General features: G+C 41.9%; 1 non-coding gene across 1 annotated transcript; it reads left to right on the forward strand.

The window, feature by feature from the left end:
• The first annotated feature begins 9,875 nt into the window (after positions 1 to 9,875).
• Positions 9,876 to 9,950, forward strand: TRNAG-ACC (transfer RNA glycine (anticodon ACC)). Its single transcript has one exon. It is a non-coding gene; the product is annotated as a tRNA-Gly (tRNA).
• The last annotated feature ends 10,499 nt before the right edge of the window (positions 9,951 to 20,449 follow it).

Genomic DNA, 20,449 nt, shown 5'->3' on the forward strand with positions numbered 1-20,449 from the left:
CGTGAAGGCAAGCATCCCTCTGCTGACATGCAGTTCCTGTACAAGATTTGTTCTGTCACACCCAGGGGTGCCTGGTACAGAGCGTGTCTCAGCATCCCTCCCCGACTCTCTGCCTCATCCTCTTCTCTCCCCTGCGTCAGCTTCTCTGGCAGACGGTCAGTGGCATCACGTGGGCAGAGAAAGGACAACTCTTCTGTACTTGGCTGCTGGCCCGTCAGCCAGTGCCTAATGTACTAGGTTCAGCACCCACTTTACCTAGTGGGGTGTGGCTATTATCAGTCATCTATTGTTGTGTAACGGATTACCCCCAAACCTAACAGGTTAAAACACTAAATGTTATCTCACAATTCTGAAGGGTCGTAACCTGGGAGCGGCTTAGCCTAAGGGTTCTGGTTCAGCATCTCTCAGGAGGTTGCCGTCAAGCTCCCACCTGGGGCTGCAATCACCTCGAAGACTGAGTGAGGGTGGAGAATCGGCCTTCAAGTTCACACACATGGTCATGGGCAGCCTCAGTTACTTGCAGTCTGTTGGATCGAGGACCGCAGTTCTCCTCTGGCTGTTGTCCAGAGGCTTCAGTTCTTTACAACTCGGGCCTTTCCTGGAACCGTTCACAACGTGACAGCTCACATCTCCCAGAGAGAGTGATGCAGGGTGAGTGGGAAGAGAGCGAGCGCTCAAGACAGAGCTGATCCTCAAAGTGATAGGTCATCTCTTCTGCTGTGAAATATTGATCTCACACCAACCAGTCCCCGTGCAGTGAGGGAGGGTCCAGCCAGGGTGTGAATGCTGAGGGGTTGGGGATCATTTAGGAGCCGTCTTAGAGACTGTTCGCCTGTGACCGTCCGCAGAGGAGCTCAGACTCAAGTCCAGCTATTCCTCCTGGCCTTTTCACCTGTACCTTTAACCCCTCTGTAGGGGAGCTGGTTTGAATCTCAGTCCTCAAACCCAGGTATATAAAAAGTAACTTTGATTTTGAACTTCCACTTTACTGAGTCTCAGGAAACTGTATCCTCCCTTTTTCTCAGGGGAGTCATGGCATTGGGCAGAATCTCTCTGGTTATGAAGCATTTTCCTGGAAGCTCTCTGCTGCATCCAGACTGTAGCTGGGACTCCACCTGGGCAGCCGTGTTGAATAGCACCTGCCTGGAGGTACTACATCCCCTTTCTGGGCTCCATCCCAGGCGGTTCTTCCTGCCTTGTTATGAATGGCCTCTGTCATGGGACTGCCAGACCTCTGCTTGTTTTTACGTCCACAGCCCAGGGAAAGCTCTTTCTAGGACAGTCCCTTCATTTCGTGAGCCAAACCCCTTTCTTGAGAATTCTGCCCTAGATGCAAGAGGTACAGACTTTGGAAACACGCCCTGTGGAGTCCCATGTTGCTTGTGACTTCTGCCTTGAGGCAATGAGCACAGAGCTGCCTGTAGTTTTGAAAGGTGAAAACCCAGATAGGAAAAGGAAGACAGGATATCTTGCTGCCCAAGCGTGCTCCCTGTCTTTCAGTCCCAGTGTGTTGTCCATTCCGCCTCCCTGCCTCTGTTGTCCGTGCCAAAGTCTGGCGGGCTTACTATGCACACCTGCCTGCAGCTCTGTATGAGTCGTGTTCTTCAGTCTTAAGACTTGTTTCCTTTCTGACCCCTTCCCTGATCTCAGGCTTGGGGGTCATCATTCTTCATTTTGCATTTATAGTGCTACCTTCATCTCATTCATTTTTTTCCCTTAATTTTATTTTATTGCATTATAGTCAGTTTACAATGTTGTGTCAATTTCCAGTGTAGAGCACAATTTTTCATTATACATGAACATACATATATTCATTGTCACATTCTTTTTCACCGTAAGCTACCACAAGATCTTGTATATATTTCCTTGTGCTATACAGTATAATCTTGTTTATCTATTCTGCATATACCTGTCAGTATCTACAAATTTCGAACTCCCAGTCTGTCTCTCCCCAACCCCCTCCCCCCAGCAACCACAAGTTTGTATTCTATGTCTATGAGTCTGTTTCTGTTTTGTATTTATGTTCATTTGTCTCTTTTTTTTTTTCAGATTCCACATATGAGTGATCTCATATGGTATTTTTCTTTCTCTTTCTGGCTTACTTCACTTAGAAGGACATTCTCCAGGTCCATCCATGTTGCTGCAAATGGCATTATGTTGCCTTTTTTTGGCTGAATAGTATTCCATTGTATAAATATACCACTTCTTCTTTATCCAGTCATCTGTTGATGGACATTTAGGCTGTTTCCATGTCTTGGCTATTGTAAATAGTGTTGCTATGAACTTTGGGGTGCAGGTGTCTTTTTAAAGTAGGGTTCCTTCTGGATATATGCCCAGAAGTGGGATTACTGGGTCATATACTAAGTCTATTCCTAGTCTTTTGAGGAATCTCCATACTGTTTTCCACAGTGGCTGCACCAGACTACATTCCCACCAGCAGTGAGGAGGGTTCCCTTTTCTCCACACCCTCTCCAGCATTTGTCATTTGTGGACTTTTGAAAAATGGCCATTCTGACTGGTATGAGGTGATACCTCATTGTAGTTTTGATGTGCATTTTTCTGATAATTAGCGATGTTGAGCATTTTTTCATGTGCCTATTGATCATTCGTATGTCTTCATTGGAGAATTGCTTGTTTGGGTCTCCTGCCCATTTTTGGATTGGGTGGTTTGTTTTTTTCTTATTCAGTTGTATGAGCTGTTTATATATTCTGGAGATTAAGCCCTTGACAGTCACATCTTTTGCAAATATTTTCTGCCATTATGCAGGTTGTCTTTTTGTTTTGCTTATGGTTTCCTTTACTGTGGTAAAGCTTACAAGTTTAATTAGGTCTCATTTGTTTAATTTTGCTCTTATTTCTATTGCCTGGGTAGACTGCCCTAGGAGAATATTGCTAAGATTTATGTCAGATAATGTTTTGCCTGTGTTTTCTTCTAAGAGGTTTATAGTGTCTTGTCTTATGTTTAAGTCTTTAAGTCATTTTGAGTTCATTTTTGTGTAAAGTGTGAGGGAGTGCTCTAACTTCATTGATTTACATGCAGTTGTCCAGTTTTCCCAACCCCATTTGCTGAAGAGACTGTCTTTACTCCACTACACATTCTTGCCTACTTTGTCAAAGATTAATTGACCAAAAGTTTGTGGGTTTCTGGGCTCTCTGTTCTGTTCCATTGATCTGTATGTCTGTTTTTGTACCAATAGCATGCTGTTTTGATCACTGTAGCTCTGTAGTATTGTCTGAAGTCTGGGAGGGGTTATTCTTCCAGCTTCATTCTTTTTCTTCAGTAATGCTTTGGCAATTCTAGGTCTTTTGTGATTCCATACAAATTTTATCATGATTTGTTCTAGTTCATTGAAATATATCCTGGGTAATTTGATAGGGGTCGCATAAAATCGTTAGATTGTCTTGGGCAGTGTGACCATTTTAACAATATTGATTCTTCTGATCTAGGAGCATGGATGATATCTTTCCACTTTTTAAAGTCTTTAATTTCCTTAAGCAATGTTTTATAGTTCTCCATGTATAAGTCTTTCACCTCCTTGGTTAGATTTATTCCTAGGTATTTTATTACTTTGGGTGCTATTTTCAAGGGGATTGTTTCTTTACTGTTTCTTTACTTTCTTTTCTTGTTGATTCATCGTTAGTGTAAAGAAATGCAACTTATTTTCGTACGTTAATCTAGTAACCTGCTACCTTGCTGAATTCTTCAATTAGTTCTAGTAGTTTTTGTGTGGAACTTTAAGGGTTTTCTATATATAGTACCATGCCATCTGCATATAGTTACAATTTTGCCTCTTCTTTTCCAATTTGGATCCCTTTTATTTATCTCTCCTGCCTGATACTGTGGCTAGGACTTCCAAGACTATGTTAAATAGGAGTGGTGAGAGTGGTTAGCCTTGTCTTGTCCAAGATTTTAGTGGAAAGTTTTTGAGTTTTTCACTGTTGAGTACTATACTGGCTGTAGGTTTGTCATATATAGCTTTTATTATTTTGAGATATGTTCCCTCTATACCCACTTTGGTGAGAGTTTTTTATCATATAAGGGTGTTGAATTTTATCAAATGCTTTTTCTGCATCTATTGAGCTGATCATGTGGTTTTGTCCTTTCTCTTGTTGATGTGATGTATTACATTGATTGATTTGCATGTGTTGAACCATCCTTGTGTCCCTGGGATGAACCCCACTTGATCATGGTGTATAATCTTTTTTATGTGCTGTTGAATTCTAAATGCTAATATTTCGGTAAAGATTTTTGCATCTATGTTCATCAGTGATATTGGTCTGTAATTCTCTTTTTTGGTAGTTGCCTGGTTTTGGTATCAGGGTGATTGTGGCTTCATAGAATGAGTTTGGAAATATTCCCTCCATTTCAATCTCCTTTTTCTTTTAATACTTTATTTTTTTTAATTTTTTAAAATTTGTGGTATAGTGAGTTTACAGTGTGTCAATTTCTGGTGTACAGTGTAATGTTTCAGTCATATACTATATATATTCATTTTCATATTCTTTTTCATTAAGATATTGAATATAGTTCCTTGTGCTATACAGTAGAAACTTGTTTATTTATTTTACATATAGTAGTTAGTATCTGCAAATCTAGAACTCCCAATTATCCCTTGGCACCCTATTTCCTCGCTGGTAACCATAAGTTTTCTATGTATGCGAGTCTGTTTCTGTTTTGTAAATAAGTTCATTTGTCTTTTTTTTTGTTTGTTTAGATTCCATACATAAGTGATATCATGTGGTATTTTTCTTTCTCTTTCTGACTTACTTCACTTAGAATGACAGTCTCCGGGGGAGGGAATAGCTCAAGTGGTAGAGTGCATGCCTAGCATGCATGAGGTCCTGGGTTCAATTCCGAGTACCTCCGGGAAAAAAATAAATCAGTAAACCTAATTGCCTCCCCCTGCAAAAAATTAAAAGAAAAAAAGAATTTACTAGAACTAATAAACAGATTTAGCAGAACACATATTCAATACCTTGTGATAAGTTGTAATGGAAAAGAATCTGAAAAAAGAATGACAATCTCCATGTCCATCCACGTTGCTGGAAATGGCATTATTTAATTTTTTATGGCTGAGCAGTATTCCATTATATAAATACATCACATCTTCTTTATCCAGTCATCTGTTGATGGACATTTAGGTTGCTTCCATGTCTTGGCTATCGTAAATATTGCTGCTATGAACATTGGGGTGTGTGTGTCTTTTTGAATTAAGGTTCCCTCTGGATATATGCCCAGGAGTGGGGTTGCTGGATCACATAGTACTCTATTTTTCATTTTTTGAGGAATCTCCATACTGTTTTCCATAGTGGCTGCATTTCATGTCATTACTTACCCACTGTCCCTTTCTGTCTGTCAATTCAGAGATTACAAATTGGCAATCAGTTTGCTGAATCTGTCCCAAAGATGTAGTTTGATCCACACCACTTTTGTTTTTAATTGAAATGAATTGCCAATAGTTAAAAACAGACAAATTTCACATAAATTTGGCTTCTGGCTTGCACTGAAAAATCCTAACTGGTATTCCCAGACTCAGTTTCCCACGGGGTCATAATCAGGCAGTGCTGAGCAGGAGCTGTCCCCATAGATGGTTCCCGCTCCCTCCAGTCTGCTTCTGCCCACTTCACTCTTACTTATTACCTGCTAGACCTGTGTTTGTGACCCTGCTCTGGTTTCATGTGTAGTTATCTCACCCGTCACAGGCTGATGGTCCAGGATGCTCGTCTCTATTTAATGATCGCCCAGCATGGATACACGCAGAGGAATGTTAAAGCCATGTCATCTACATACTATTAGGAAGGGCCTTACTGTGCAGTAGGCACCGTCAGCTAATTTCACCCAGAATCCAAGGGCTGCTGAGTAAGCAAAGTCTTCTGTGTGGTAGACAATTCCTGATTTATAATTGGTGTATAGCTAATAATCCTAGGCAGCAATTTACCTTGTTTGTCTTGATATATACATTTTGTAATTCATTTACAGTAGCAGCTGAAGAGATCTTTATTAGTTGGAAATGCTTGTTCTTTCTACTAGAAGCTCAATTTACTCTCCAATATAGGTCTGATTTAGGGAAGTAAGTGCAATGACCTTGGGGCAAGAGTGTGTGGGTGGCAAAGAAAGCATGAGGTGGGGGGTGGGGGGAGATGAGGCCAGAAGTCTCATCGGAGGATGGCATGTGGCAGCAGCTGATAGCATGTGGTCAGGTTCTGAGTTTGCCAAAGGATGGGCATTTGCATTAGCTCGATCTGACAGCAGTCCCTAATCCATTCTGCATGATGGGGCTGAACAGGGCTCAGAGCTCACCTTTGACAACACTCCCAGGAGAAGATGCAAACATGTCTTTGATTTTTCCTGTCACCATTGTGCAAAGCCTGTGATCTGAGGCCCCAGGAAGCTCAGCAACTTGCCCACGGTCATACTCAGCCATGCCCTGCTTTGACCCTTAGCATCTCAAATGCAGAATTTCTGGATTCTCTTGGGATGATCTTTGCCCCAGAGCACTGTGAGAGAAACACGGCAGCTCTGGGAGTGAAGGAAGTCCTTCCCTGTCCCTTGCTGGCTCTTCAAATGAAGAGGCAATTATACAATAACCCATTTTCTTAATTCCTTCTGCCTGGTTCTTTCTGAGCCTTCTGGCTTCTGCTTGTGACATCCATCTCTCTGTCTCGAAAGTCTCCCCAGTAGAGCCGGTTTGACTTGGGAGGCTGTTTTGCAAAAATTGAGAGGCTGCTTTGACATGGCTTCAAGGAACATGCCATGAGCTTCCGCAGCCACGGTGGCCTCATTCAACCCTGGGATACAACAAATGCTCCAAATAGGGCCACCCACACCCAGCGTTGCACAGCCACCCAGCAAGCTGCCATTTAATCTCAATTGCTCCCCACAGAGCGGGCCAATTAAAGGGGGAAACCAGCAGGGCAGGGAGCACTGGCAAATCTTTTGAGAGTGGGAGACCCCAGGGCTGCCTTGCCAGAGGCTCTCCCACTCCATTCACATGCAGTGTGAGAATGCAAACCATGAGGCTGCAGGTTGGATGGAGGGCTGCCCCAGAAATGGGAGCCGAGATGCAGTACAGATGGCAGCGAGAGTGGCAGTGACACAGAATAGTATCCCTGGGGCTCGAAACTTCTAAAATGAGATTTATGGTTCTGGCCCGCCTTCTTTCCGGAGGAAACACCTGCTCCAGCAGCTTTGGGAACAGCCTCTTATTATCAACTTCTGGTAGGGATCAGATTTTTGCTGCTAACTAGTGCTTGGTGTGAAAGAAAAGCTATTTAGAGGTGGGAGGAATTCTCAACCTTTTCCTCGTTGCATTTTGTGTCCTGATTAATTTCTCTTTAATCCTTTATTTCTAAGTCTCCTTTTTCCCCACAATCCCTCCTCCACTAGCTCCTTTTCTACCCTACTCTCCTCTCTAAAGAGGCTTCCCAATCTAAGCCAGAATTTACCAGGCTTTCCTTCCCGTCAGGGTCACCTGGGGCCCCCAAATAATTATGCTTGGGCCACTTGCCCAAGCACTTAGGTCAGAATCTCTAGCATAGAGTTATAAATTCCTCAGCTGATTCTAGTATCCTGCCAAGATGCAGACATGGAATATGGAAATGATGTTAAAAAATACAATAGATTTCACTGTCCTGATCCACCGGGGTTAGCTTAATGTCCGCACTTGAGTTTCAAGAATCGGGATTTAGTCCCAAAGATAAGTTGTGAGGAATCAGACTGTTTCATAGCTGTTACCCTATTATACAAATGATACATGTTCCTTGAAGATGATTTAGAAAATGGAGACCAAAAAGTCTATCATCTAGCCACTCAGTACTACCATTAGTATTGTTATGTACATTTTGGTGTTACTCTTATTTTTACGCACATGTGTAGAGAACTTTCTCAATAAAAGTAAGCTCACTTTATATAGAGCCTCATAACTCTTTTCTCTTAATATCATGAATCTCTTTCCATGTGAGCAAATACATTGGAGAGCACCATTTTAATTGATGGCATGGTATTTAATCAGTCTCCTATTAATGGATCTTTGGTTACTATTTTGGTTACTATTTTGTGCTTTTATGATTAAACACCACGATGTCCACTCTGTTAGGTAAATTTTTGCCCACATCATGGTGTTTGTCTCATCTTTTCTCTATACTCATTCACTGGGTCATCTTGTCCAGTCTCATGCCTTGCCTTATGCCCCAAATACTAACATGCCAACACTGATGTGCATTTCAAGTCACTTTTGATTAAAAGGAGCTCTAATGATGCCTCTCTGATGGCCCCAAACCTCATTTCCTATCTACCCACCTCTGGTATATTTATTTTTACTGCTAGCCCAAAACCTAGGCATCACTCTTAATTCTTCCTTGACCCCTCCCAGCACAGAGCTTCTCCCCACCAATCCATATGCAGGAGGTGTTGATTCGAGCGCCATATTGTCTTGAATGAACCTACAGCTTTCTGTCTTCCTATCACCATCTTCATCTCTCATTTGGACGAAGCTTTTCACTCTTGACCTTGTCCTATCTTTTCTCCACCTGGCAGCAGAATAAATCAGGCATAAATCAAATGCTGGCATTTCCTACCTTGAAGAGTCAGTTGGCTCCCTATCTTCTACTTGGCTCCCTGTCTTCAAGAATAAAATTTGGGACTTCTTACCATGATCCACAGGACCTGCAAACCTGACCCCTGTTTTCCTTGCTAATCTTCTCATTCGACTTTGTTCCTTGATGACAAGGCTCCAGGCACACCTGTATTATTCCTCTTCGTAAATGTGCTAACTGTGCCTTTCCCACCTTGGGACTTTGGTACCGGCAGTGTAGAATCCGCCTGATGCGAGGGGAGCTATGGAAGCATGCAGCTCATGCTTTTGTTCCATGAGTAAGAGTCCTTTGATCCAAGCATCTCATCTTCCGCTATGAAACTGTGGTAGGCTAATTTGTTAGTTTGAAGTAGGGTAGAATCTGAAACCCTTCCCAGCTCACCATTCCCGTGTGCTTGGGAACAACCTACCTTAGAGGAGATCAGACAAGCTTGGCTACTTATTAAATACACTGCTATTGAGCAGACCTGGCAGTTCACCTCCCATACACTGCACTTTCCCCCTCCACCCTTAATATCATATGTACCTTTTTTTCCCCAAGAAACTGAAACAGATTTTATTTCTGATCATGTAATAACTTAAAGTTTATTTCTTCTGAGTCTGCCTTCTGTTGACAATGTCAGGTCACAACTTGTCAGGTAATTGCATCACGGATTTCCAAGCTCACCTTCCACTGTATTTTTCCCCTTTAACTGAGATGTACCTGGAAATAACTCAGATGGCTGTAATGGCCTTCAGTAATTCTATTATCCTAATTTGTTGATGTTAATCCAGTGAAGGTTAATGTCAAATTTACCCAATAGTCTTTTTGTTTTTGTTTTTTGGGGGGATGGGTAATTAGGTTTGTTTATTATTTATTTTTAGAGAAGGTTCTGGGGATTGAACCCAGGACCTCCTGCATGCTAAGCATGTGCTCTACCACTAGAGCTATACCCTCCCCTACCCAATAGTCTTTGATTTCAGAATTACTTATAATAGTAGACTACTGAATCATATACATAAATCTTGATCAATAATCTTCTACTTGTATCTCATGACCAATTATCTTTCTAAACAAGCTTTACAAATGTAAAATATGCAATATTGCTTAAATATACAATATATAGTTTCTACGGTCTCAGACAGGCTTTAACATCATACACACTTTAAATTGAATATTAAATACTACTGCCTGATGGGATGGCATTAAGAAATTTCAGCTTTAATACATGGAAGAAGCAGGAGTGATTCATCTCTTTATCCTCATAATAGTCCTATTTGGCCTAAGCTAGACACAGTGATGGAGTGGGTATAGCTCAGTGGTAGAGCATGTGCTTACCATGCACAAGGTCCTGGATTCAATCCCCAGTACCTCCATTAAAATAATAATAATAATTTTTTAAAAAACTGGAGTAAAAACTGTTTAGGAAGTCCAACTGGCTAAAATTAGATAGATTATGACTAATGCTTGCTTTTCTGTATGAATTTTGCAAGGAATTCAGGCCAGGCACAACTCACTTTATTATGTAAGGAGTGTATTATACCTTCACTGTCTTCCTGCAAGGGTGCTCAAGCCTCCAGTAAATGGTCACAACCTGGTGAGAAGAGGTTTAGATTTGATTGCCATCCAAAGTAAGTTGTTTTTCACACTGATGGTTTTGTGATGGTCTCTGTCTCAGAAAAACCGTCAGAGAAGATTGGAGAACTCTCAGCGCATATGACCAGCTAGAGATGGTTACTGCACTTGGCTAAAATGCAGCTCCAGTCAGTTCAGTTCCTGGGAATTACCCTGGGCCAAGACCATGGAGATACTAGACAGAGCTGCTTAGGATACTTCCAGTTGCTTGGAATTGGTGTTTTTTCCCAAAGGCAATAAGGGCTGGATAGAGACATCATCTTTTATGTCTACACCAGGATGACTCTAAACGCTGCCCAGCTGCCTGTTGGTATAGTTCCTTCGTCCTTTGCTTTCCTAATCCTATTATCCCCTCCTTCCTTGTAATGGCCAAAAGGAAAAGTTAGGATGAGGTCAGTCCTGCTGTCTGTCCTGTGAGTGGGCAGTATGGCTGAATCCAGAAATGCAGGTTCTCTTTATCCATCTCAAACCAGATAATGTATGGACAGAGTGGGGAATTGTGGCAGATGGAAATGGAGAAGACAAATGGATAATGATACTGGGAAAGGATAATGTATGTTGTCCAAAGTTTGCAACTTAGAGCAAGACAATAATACTCTTAAATGTTGGTGGTGCCAAACTGTGGCAGATTCTGGGAGAAACCTCTGAATTTCCTTTGAGAAGGAGATTTGAACTGAAGTCAGAGTGCAAGCTATTCTTTAGAATTCTGTTTGGTTGATTGAGACAAATGACCTCACTCAGTACGTCCTGATGACCAACTGGGATAACTGTAGACTGGATTGGGGTGGTTTTCATTTTGTTTGTTTTGGCTGTGTTTGTGGTAATGGTTTTTTTCTGGTCTTGAGAGAAATCCTATCTTTGAACTTGGATGGACATGTTGTCTATTGTGCCTGGAAGCTGATATGCTATACTGTTGTGAGCAAGGATGGCATCACTTATGGGTATAAGAGGAGCCGCATCTTGCTGTTCACATAATATCTCAGAATCACCTCTGCCTTTTGACTACATAATTGTGAATGTGGATAAAAACCATGTAAGCAAGCATTCATGGAATCATAGTGGTGTCCAAGAGTGTGACTATGATATGGTGGCCATGCCCCCATTGAATCCCCTGGCACGTTGGAAAGGCAGGTGAGTGGGTCTGCACAGTGAAACCTGAGAGCCTGGGTTAGTGAAAACTTACATCCTTGTGTGTGGGATATGGTCGTGTCCCAGACCAGATGGGAGGGACCTAGAGTTGGCTGAGCAGTGGTCTCTAGTGATCACCTTGGTTAAGGGAAATAAATGGTATATGAGAAAAAAAGAGTGTTTTTACTTGGAAAGCTGGAAAGATGGCACCGTAATATCAACTGATGTATTAAGCACTACTTTAATCTCTGGGCTGCAGTTGCAGAGTATAGTAAGATTTTTAGCTTCACATATAGAGCTAAATGAATATCAAGCCAATGGAGAAGATGATCTCTAAGATGAAAAGATGTTTTGGGACATAGACTTAAGACACCCAATTGATGTAATTCCCATGGAAACGTGCTGAAAGACACGATGGAGTTGAATGAATGCTTCTGTCAACATCTATAAAAGGGGGCAAACCATGGAGGTGATATGGGGGAGTGGAGGAGGGAGGAATAGAGCATCTGGCCAAGGCATATAGTATATCAGAAATCTTGTGAGTGGAACAGAGTCTTGTTAACTTGTTTTGTGGAGAGAATTCCAGCTCCTCAGTGGAGGATACAGGTCTTTGTGGCTGTCTACATTTTAGTACACAGGTATATATATATTTTTGGACAACAGGTATTGTAGAAGTTGCTGTTCTAAGAATAAGAAAATGCTTCAAGTTTGTATCAAGGAGATTTTCATGGAGTTCAGGAGGCAAACGGGACGGAAGGGGTTAACAGCCACTTCTGTGGTCTTTCCTCTAGCCTCGGGGTATCTGAGGATTTGACTCTCGGTCTTTTCTCTCAGGAACATTAACTCAAAGTATTCTTGGGATGATAGGCTACTGATTAAATAGAATCTGGTGGAGAATTATAGTCTGTACATGCACGTTGTCAAAATTGGTTATTGAAGAATGAGTAATTGACAACGATGAGATGCAGCTGCCCTGAAGAAGGAGAGATGGGGTAGTCAAAGGGAGGGAAGGGGCTGCACGACCAGCTGGCGTAAAGCTGAAGGGGGCTCAGAGCTGATGGCTTCCCTGAACTGAGGTCATTTGTGCTCAGTCTTGTCTCTTGTGAGCACACATGTCCCAAGCTCAGGATCACTGTGCCTTGGAGTCACGGGACTTCCGCTGTGCCTCGGCTGTTCATGCCAGGGTATAGCATGTCCTCTATCCTTTAGCAAGGCTAAGTAAACTTGATGCTGGGTGGGGTCTATTTTGCCTTGAGAGTTTGTCTATCTGAATCCAAGTCCCTTGTGGCTGGTAGAGCAGAGTGGACAATGCGACTACCTTAACCATTACATCATACTTTGTAAATTTTTAGATTCTTAGTCATAGTGTTTAATTCACAGCTGTGATAAACACTTGATGGAAGGTTGGAAACATGAGGCTCATTGATGTTGAAATATACGCTTAAGAAGATAAAGGATAATTCCTTAGATATGCCTCAAGATCTTCTTCCCAGATATGTAAGTTGCATTTATCTGATGGAGATCTTTATCTTACTTAAGCAGCCAGTACCAAAGAAAAATATGATGGAAAGTACTCCCATTTGGCTTTCTATTTATTGGGAATAAATACTATCCACATCTGTAATGTGTTATTTGTAGAGCCATGCTTACAAATAGCAGCTGAAAACACTCTCTAAATTTGTCATTTGAAAGAAAAAGTTCATGAAGATTATAAAAAGAAGCTAGTTGACTTTCATCTCAAAATATAAGAATTCTAAGCATCTGATAGATTGACTTCTTTTTGTCACTAATCAAGACTATCTAAAAGCACTTGAAGAATTGAACGTAAGTTATGAAATATTTTGAGAGAGCAAAAACGATTTCATTCAAGTCCCAGCTCTGCTGTCACCTCTTTGGGGGCCTGGCTGAACTACTCTACCTAATGTCTTCCTCTGGCTCCTTCCCTCTGGGTACTTTCCACCCAACAAGTCAAGGTTCTCCATCTCACTACCCTCATTTATTTTGTACCCTACCACATTCCCCTCTAGAATGTAAGCTTCATGTGGGCAAAGTCTGTTCTGCTTGATCACCGTGTCCCTCCAGTGCCTAAGAGCATTGTCTGGAACATGATAGCCGTTCAATTGGAAGATACCAAATATATTTAGATTTCATTTCAGATATGAAAGGTAGTTATTTGGTAACAATTGGCATAAATGGAATATGGTGTGCATTTTTCCTGCAACATGGTATCTTGACAAATGTACAATACCAAGTATTTATATAGTCAGAGTGTATGTTGTGCTTTGCAGTTAGAGACCACTGGTGATGTTGTACCCGTGACTTAAATATAGATTGAGTGTTAAAACCAGAGGTGGTGACTGTGGAAACTAGCTACTTAGATCTCCTGCAGAGGGGAATGTAGTTGACTGGCAGCTCCAGCTGCTGCTGCTCCGGATTCATCACCGTGTTTGCACTGAAATTTTGCTTCCCCTGGGCTGCTCCCAGCCAATAACCAAGCATGGTAGACATCCTAGTGGGATGTGGGACTCCTCACTGGCTGGGTTAAAACTTCCTTGGAACTACACTGCAGTCTTAAAACTGCAGTGTCTTAGACTCTTCCTCCCCAGTCCTCCTTCCTTTCTTCTTTCCTTCTGGGAGGTCCAGCCAATGAGAAGCATTGGCAGAAGTTTGGAGATTTGGAAGAAAGGAAAAGCAAGGGTCTTTCTTCTTGATACCTCTGCTTCCTGTGATACCTCCAGCATCAGCATCTCCATGTCTCCATCTCCCTCCATGTAATATATCCCTTCTCTCTGTGGTCCAGTCCCCTCTAGGCTGCCTCTGCTGAACCTGTAGCCGCATCCAATGGCCACTGCGATCAAACAATTTCTGTTGGCTTGGGGATTGACAAATGCACAAATTCCAGGAGAAAATTCAGAAAGAGATGCTAATTTCTAAGAATTTAATATTTCAAAGAGTTAGTAGATTTATAATAGATTATATAATAAATGTTGTTCATATTGGAAAAAGTATGTAGATGTATTTTACTCCATATAAAAATTAAATCCAATAGATTCAAGACTTAAAATGTATTTTATTTTAAAGTTAAAATATAGGAGGGTACAGGTATAATTTGGGATAATGGCAATGGTTTGTCACTGCATTGCTTGTCTATTGCCATGTAACAAATTATTCCTACACGTAGCAGTTTAAAACACTAAACATTTATTATCTCACAGACTTTCTAAGGATCAGGAATTTCAGTGGCTTTGCTGAGTGGTTCTTGTTCAGAGTCTTCCATGCGGTTGAAATCAAGTTGTTGGCAAGGGCTACAGTCATCTGAAAGCTCAAGTGGGACTGGAGAATCTGATTTTAATTGCACCCATATGGTTCTTGGCAGGTTTCAGTTCCACACTGGTCATTGGCAGGAGGCCTCCATTTCTCCCCATGTAGACCTTTCCATAAGGCTCCTCACATCATGGTAGCTTGCTTCCCTCAGAGTGAGAGATGGAGGGAGGGGAGAGAGAGGGAGAGGGAAAGGGAGAGAGGGAGAAAATGAATGAGAATGAATGCACCCAAGATGGAAGCCTCAGTCTTTTTCTAACCAAATTTTAGAAGTGACATCTCATCACTTCTGCCATATTCTTTTCTCTGGAAATCATTAAATTCAGCCCACACCCAATGGGAAGGGAATGAAACTCTACCTCTTGAGGGGAGGAGTACCACAGGGATTGTGGGCACATCTTTAACACCACCACAGTAACCAAGAGGAGAATAAGCCACAAAAAAAAAATCTGGTTATATGAAGATACAGAACATTTGCATGGCAAAATACTGTGAAAGTTAATGGACAAGAGACAGCTTGAGAGAGTTTGTAGTGCAGATAAGAGTAAATCTCTGATATATAAAGAATGTGTAAAATTTGACAAGAAATAGACGACCTGCTAGACAAATCTGCAAAGGATATTGAATCAGTAAGGACTTTCGTTTGACTGCTGTTGACAGAGACCCACCTGCAGTGGCTTACAGACTTGAGGGTTTGTTTGCTTTTGTAACAGGTCCAGAGGGAGGAGACTGCTGGCCCTGGTTCAGGGCTGAGATGTTTTCATTCACTTGATCTTTCCCTTACAGTTACAAATGGCTGCTAGAACTTTATTTTATTGAAGTACTGTCAGTTATGATGTGTCAGTTTCTGGTGTGCAGCATAATGTCCCAGTCATGCATATACATACATATATTCGTTTTCATATTTTTTTCACTAAAGGTTATTACAAGATATTGAACATAGTTCCTTGTGTTATACAGCAGAAACTTGATTTTTATTAAATCTATTTTTATATATAGTGGCTAACATTTGTAAATCTCAAACTTCCAAATTTATCCCTTCCTAACTCCTTTCCCCAGTAACCATAAGATTATTTACTATGTCTGCAAGTCTGTTTCTGTTTTGTAGATGAGTTCATAGTGTCCTTTATTTGTTTGTTTTAGATTCCACATATGAGTGATATAATATGGCATTTGTCTTTCTCTTTCTGGTTTACTTCACCTAGAATGACATCCTCCAGGTCCAACCATGTTGCTGCAAATGATATTATTTATACCATAACTTCTTTATCCAGTCATCTGTCAATGGACATTTGGGTTGCTTCCATGTCTTAGCTATTGTATATAATGCTGCTTTGAACATGGGATGCATGTATCTTTTTGAATTAGAGTTCCCTTCTGATACGTACCCAGAAGTGGGATTGCTGGATCATATGGTAGTCTATTTTTAGTTTTTTGAGGACTCTCCATACCGTTTGACATAATGGCTGCACCAAACTACATTATCACCAGCAGTGTAGGAAAGTTCCCTTTTCTCCACACACTCTCTAGCATTTATTGCTCATGGACTTTTGGATGATGGTCATTTTGACTGGTGTGAGGTGTACCTCATTATAGTTTTGATTTGCATTTCTCTGATAATTAGTGATATTGAGCATTTTTTCATGTGCCTATTGGCCATTCGTATGTCTTCATTGGAGAATTGCTTGTTTGGGTCTTCTGCCCACTTTTGGATTAGGTTGTTTGGTTTTTTGTTATTGTATGAGTGGTTTATATATTCTGGAAAGTAAATCAGTCACATCATTTGCAAATATTTTCTCCCATTCCATAGATTGTTGTTCTGTTTATGGTTTCTTTTGCTGTGCAAAAGCTTATAAGTTTAATTAGATCCCATTTGTTAGCAATGGCTAAGGGGGGAGGCAATGGAATGTTTGCCACAGCTATAAAAGAGCTGGAATCAGACTGCATTAAAATTTGAATCTGTATCTCTAGATACAAGACAATAGGACCCCTGCTTTGAAGTGGGGAAGGAAAAGAACTTTGACCTAGAGCTTTCCACGCAGTAAAACCACTCCAGGTAAAGCCCACAAGGGAGCGGATGTGGAGATAGAGAGCAGCCTGGGGAGTTTGGTTAGGAACCAGCCCTGTCGGAGGAAGGGAAGGAAGCAAGGTTAGGTGAAGAGTGAAACTGGACTGCACTGGAGCCCTGGCAGAGGCCACAGCAGACCCCAGGGGGAGCTCTCAGGCGGGATGGCCTTCAGAATTGCCCTGCATTGTGTGGGGTCTTTCTACTCCTATAATACGGACCAGTCTCTGGGTGCAGGATGCCCCCAGGAAAGGGAATGCAACCTTAGATGAGGCAGCTTCGTTCACCTGGGAGCCATTTCTGGAAAAGACTGAAAGGTGGGACTCCTAGCTGCTGGGGAACTAAGTTCTTCAGTCATAAGGGAGGGATCTGAGGGTCACATCCCAGCACGGAGCACAGAGATGAACATTTATTCGACAAATATTTTTTCAGCACCTGCTATGTGGCAGGCATACTTCGAGGCACTTGCTTATGGGCAGACAAATCATAAATGTAATAAATAAGAATGTTATATAGTTGGGCATCGATCAGCATTCAGCCAAGAAAATCAAACCACCCTAGGATTTTCAGATGGAAGGAGTTTTGTACAGAGAATTAATACAGGTATTGAAAGAGTGAGGGAGCCAAATGGGATGTCATGTGCCCAGAGTCAGCAACAGCAGGACGCTGCTACCATCTGTAGGGCCAGAGCAACAAAAGGAAGGTGCAGTTTTACTAGAACCTAGAAGCTGAGGCTACTGATGGGAGCTGGAGGCTCAGTGAGGGCAGCCTGGAAAGCACTGAATCACAGAGGAAGGGGACGCATGCAGGGAGGCGGAGTCACGGGGAGGACATAGATGACATAGGAGGTGCCCCAGGAAGCAGAGAGGGGAGGAGGACCCCAGTCTTTTTCATCTTTCCATCCTCAGCCTCCTGCCAGTACCTCTCATGGGCTGGATCCCCCAGAAACCAGAGGGCAGTTGAATCCAGGAAACTTCGCTCCCTGTGCCCAGGACAGGGCAGGAGAATGGTGGGGACTGATCTGTGAGCAAACCACCGTTGAACATCATAGTATGTTTAGAAGGCGATCAGTTTAAGGTTTTTTAATTTTAGAAATAAAAGAAATTGGGGAGCAAAATACAGGGAACCAGGGGTTTGAGAGTAGGAGGAGGAAAGGGAAGACCACATTGTGAGAAGGTGATATTTGAGCAAAGAATTGAGGTGAGGGACAGGGCGGAATGATTGTCCCGGGGAAGAACACCGTGTGCCAGAGAGGAAAGAGCTAGAACAGAGGCACGAGGTGAGCTGGCCCCTGCCTGCTCCTGTTAGAGACACAGTGAGGAAGGTGGGTTGGAGCTGGACAAAGGCAATGTGAGTGGCCAGTGGTGTGGCTGAGAGGAATGTGAACCAGGTCACGGTGGCACTGAACAAGTGTGACTTCAAGTAAAATCAGGAGCCACTGCATGGTTTTAATCAGAGGAGGGACATTCAAATGCGTGGTTTAAATGTAGGCTTTACCAAACCTGTGGACTTCTCAGCATGCCACCCACAGACTTTCTGAAAAAAAAAGATTACAGCCTACTAGAGGCTGTAATTCAGCCAGAAGAAAAATTAGTTCAGGAGGAAGTGGAGAGATGCAATGGTAAGGAAAATCTCGAGCTCTCTAAATAAGTCCTAACTGAGGAAATGTTTCAGAAGAGTGATCTGGAATTAGAATTCTAGATGATTTCAGTATGGAAGTAGGGCAGCGAGGGGTAGGTGCAAGCAGAGGGGTAGAAGAACACACGCTGCCTCTTGCCCTGTCTTGAGAAGTTACAAAGAGGGACCTCATTCGAAAAATATGTGAATTAAACATTTAAAGCTTAAAATTCAAGGTTCAACATTTAAGGGTAAATCACTGAGAGAATAAATATAGAATACACAACTTTCTAACTTATGGAGGAAAAAAACTGGAACTGAGGAGGTTTAATTCAAGAAAAGGCAAGAAAAACATGTGTGGGTGGTAGGCAGTACTGATAGAAGAAACAGAGAGCTTGGAAAAGGAAAAAACAAAATTAGGTAGCAGGAATCTGTTAAACATAGTTACCATTTGACCCAGCAATTCTCCTGGGTATCCACACCAAGCTGTACACAAATGTTTATAGCAGCATTATTTGCAATAGCCCAAAGGTAGAAACAACCCAAATGTCCATCTGCAGATGAATGGATAAACAACATGTGTATTTATATACCAGAATATTATTCAGCCCTAGAAAGGAATAAAGTGCTTACATTCATGCTATAGCATGGATGAACCTTGAAAACATTACGATAAGCAAAAGAATGCAGTCACAAATAGACCGCATATTACATGATTCGATTTGTATGAAATGCTCAGAATAGACAAATGTATAGCTAGAGAAAGTGGATTCAAGGTTGCTTGTTGGAGGGCAATGAGGATGAAATGGGGATGACCGTTGAAGTGTAGGACTACAGAGAGAAACTGATGGACATGCAGTGGTGACCAAATGGCTGATTTCTCCATGAGCTCCCTTGCTGTTAGGTGTGGTAGGTTCCCCTGCATCTCTGATAGAGTTTGCACAGCATTGGGCATTTGACAGATTTATTCAGCGAATGTTGATGGGCACTGGTGATGCCACTGTGAATGCCATGGACCCCTGCCTAGCCTCACAAAGCACAGGATGGCCACGGTCACGTGGGACATGTTGCACTGACTGAGAACCCTGAGGAGGCGTATTAAATCAGAATGGACCTCCCCGGAATAGGATGCAGGGAATGACCTTGAGTAGAGAGAAAACCAGGCTTCCATGTTAATTATGCATTCAGTGTTGGTGAAATGGAATTAATTATCTCTATCTTCGGAAATGCTGCAGCACACTTTCTACCTTTTTTTTTCACATTCCTGGAGCTACAGGCATCCTCACAATTACTTGCAAAATGTTTAAAAACAAGTGCTGCAATATAGTGGAGAAACAAATCTGAAGATTTTCTGAGTTTGATTACAGTTGGACTTAGCTGACCTGTGGTTTGTATGTGTGTGTGTGTTTGTGTGTGTATGTATATATACATTTTCTTTTTACTGTGTTGCTTTTTTTTTCAGCTTTGAGATACTATTGACATGTAACATGTAAGTTTAAAGCGCACAATGCGATGATTTGTTGTGTGTATGTATTGTGAAATGATGATATGTTGGTATATTTTGATTTCTACTTTGAAATGTGGATTCAGGTGTCTGTAGGCTTAGCCCTGCCTCTGTCTTTGATTTAATGTCTGTGACTTTGCAAAGGTGACTTAATTATTCCTGGATGCTGAAGGCTGTATCAGACTGTTTATATCGTCAGCACCCCTTTGAAAAGAGAAAATGTGAAAAAGCATTTTAGATGAAAACAATAGATTATTTTTCATTACCCCTAGCCCAGGGTTCATCAGCTCACCATGAAAGAGAATCTAGCCAATCTCTTCTTTCTTTAGGGAGTCTACCAAGTCTTTATACAAGATCTGGGTCTAATTTGGTTCTGGGTATTTCTGCCCCTCCTTCTGTTGATGGTGAGACTCTTTCATAACTCATGACTATGCATTTGCCACATGTGTTCCGTCTGACACCACCTCTCTGGCCGTGGCTGTCTGGACATTGACTAAAGCTCTGACCCAAGGCAAGTCCAACTACACACCAGTCAGTGACCCAAGTGGCCTGATTTGAAGGCATCAGTAGAGTCAATCAGATTCCCCTTTGTGGAGTGTGGAGTG

Source organism: Vicugna pacos, chromosome 35 (genome assembly GCF_048564905.1).
Source record: "Vicugna pacos chromosome 35, VicPac4, whole genome shotgun sequence".
NCBI lineage: Eukaryota > Metazoa > Chordata > Mammalia > Artiodactyla > Camelidae > Vicugna > Vicugna pacos.